This window comes from Pteropus vampyrus, unplaced genomic scaffold (genome assembly GCF_000151845.1).
Source record: "Pteropus vampyrus isolate Shadow unplaced genomic scaffold, Pvam_2.0 Scaffold41, whole genome shotgun sequence".
NCBI lineage: Eukaryota > Metazoa > Chordata > Mammalia > Chiroptera > Pteropodidae > Pteropus > Pteropus vampyrus.
The window spans coordinates 5,526,808-5,528,815 of record NW_011888822.1 but is presented as its reverse complement, the minus strand read 5'-3'; positions in this window follow the sequence as shown (position 1 = coordinate 5,528,815).

Here is a 2,008-nt window from a genome sequence, read left to right as displayed (position 1 = left end):
TGAACATTTTGAAACAGAAAAAATATATTCACATGTAGAGTAAGAAAAGCAGATTACGAAATGTAGGTATAGCATAATGCCTTATTTATAAAAATGTAGATATAATTTTATATTTATTTGTAATTTTTATCATATGTTATACAAATATAACTATGCCTGTGTGTGTGTGTGTGCATGTGTATGTGTGTGCATATGATACACTTAGGAAAAGATTTGGAAGGTTATACACCAAGATGTTAAGAGTGCTTCTCTCTGGTTGGTAGAATTGTAGCATTAACATTTCTTTTTTAGTAATAAAAATATTCTGAAGTTATGTTTAATGTTGAAATATATTTACTTCTATAACAATGTTTATTAGAGTTTATTTTCTAAATGCTAATGTTTCCATTACATTAAAACACAAATTTTCTTCCAAAATGAGATAGTGAAATGATGCTGGTTACAACTGATCAAAGTCTCCTCTCTATTATATGTGACAAACTATTCTGCAAGTGACATCCTTTGGACAATTCACAATTAGATTGCTGGGGTGAAAAATTATCTCAGTACAGGCGGAAGGACAGGTTGAATTATAATTGCTTCTTTAAATGGATTTCATGTTGAGAGTTCTAGCTGATTGATTTATGGCTAAAATCAAGCTTTCAAAAAACTGCCCCAAATATATTAGCAGACAAAAATGGTTAACCCATCCAAGCTCCAGAGATGGTATTCTAATGAGACATTTAGAATAAAGATCATGAGAAACTGCTCAATGGCAGGCAAGTTGCCATCTGCAAGGCTAATGTAATTATATAAAACAAATCTCTTATAGTTTTTCTCTTCATATTCTTCTGGTAATTAAGGTCCTCCTTCACAATCTAGCCCTTGCTTATGCAGTATCTTATATTCTTTCCTTTTAATTATTTGGACTAAATTCTATTCTCATTATGTCATGTTTTTCTTTCCTAACAAACCCAAACCCAGTAGGCATTCATGAGTAGAAAGTAGTAGATGAGGAATCTTGACCTATTTTTAATATTTCAAAGTGTCAGCCATACATATTCCCCATCCTCAAACCATTTAGGCCAACCAAAATGTCAATTTTCTTTGCTCTTGGTTCGAATATGAACAAGGTGGTAATCTTAGTTATTTTTTGTTTGCCAGATGTACCATTTGACCATTGAGGCCACTATGGAAATTTCTGGGATATGTGAAAGACCAGTTATCAGAGCCCTGTGATTCGATAGAAGAAGAAATGCAAACCATTGGCCAAGGATATAGATGAACACAACGTTAATGTTTAATATATATCAGTTGTCTTGGGGAGGGGGACTCTCTTTTATTGAGATAAGTTATTTGGCTTGTTTGACATCAAATCAAGCAGACCAAATAGCAGGTTATTGACTGAAATTTTCTATTCTATTTGTTTGTTTTGAGACAATAGTTTTCCATAAGTCACACCAGAATCACCTGAGGAACATTTTACACTATAGATTCTCTGGCTTCCCTCTTCTCTGCTCCATGATTCTGATTTAGTAGGTCTAGGGTAAGGCCCAGGAATCTGAAATTTTAATAAGCCTCCACATAATGATTATGCACAGTTAAATTTAGGAACTGCTAATGTAGACCAATATTCAATAACTTCAGAAAAGTAATAATAGATTTAAATCTTTTTAAGTGTATATATGAAACACATAGATACCTACAAGTGATCTATCTTGGATGATTGCTAGAATGTTCTAGATCTTGCTGGCTCTTCTTTCTCTTTGATCTATCCCCAAGGACAGCTTCTATGGAATGTTCCCTGAATAAAATATGAAGATTGTGTTACCTGCCATGAAGTTAAAGGAAAATTCTCTGCAGATAATATGAATCTTTTCCCCCTGGATTCAAGGATGTAGAGGCTCTAAAGGCAATTAAGGGGGAAAAAAGTTAACCAGGTGGCTTTAGTGTAAATTCTTAATTCTGTAAGAAAAATAAAAGGTAGAGTTTGCTTCCAGATCATATTCCAATAGACACACATAACCTA